This window comes from Geospiza fortis, unplaced genomic scaffold, assembly GCF_000277835.1.
Source record: "Geospiza fortis unplaced genomic scaffold, GeoFor_1.0 scaffold749, whole genome shotgun sequence".
Taxonomy (NCBI): Eukaryota; Metazoa; Chordata; class Aves; order Passeriformes; family Thraupidae; genus Geospiza; species Geospiza fortis.
In genome coordinates, this window is record NW_005054976.1 from 33,089 (window position 1) to 33,347 (window position 259).

The following is a 259-nucleotide window of genomic DNA, read 5'->3' on the forward strand; positions in this document are numbered from 1 at the left end:
CACAGGCACAGCCTGGCCTCTGGGCTGCCCTGGGACAGCAAGGAGCCCAGAGCCCTGTGCTCTCCAGCAATGGCTCAGCTGCACATGCACCCTCCTGCTCCTCTCCCTGCCCCACAGCTCAGCAGCCCTACAGCTCCAGGGGCGCTGGCAGCAGCACAGGTCCTTGCAGGGGGCACATGCAGGGCACAGCTGCTCCCTGGCAATGTGCACAGCCTCTCTGGGCTGGCACATGACCGTTCCTCCTACCAGAGAGTAGCTC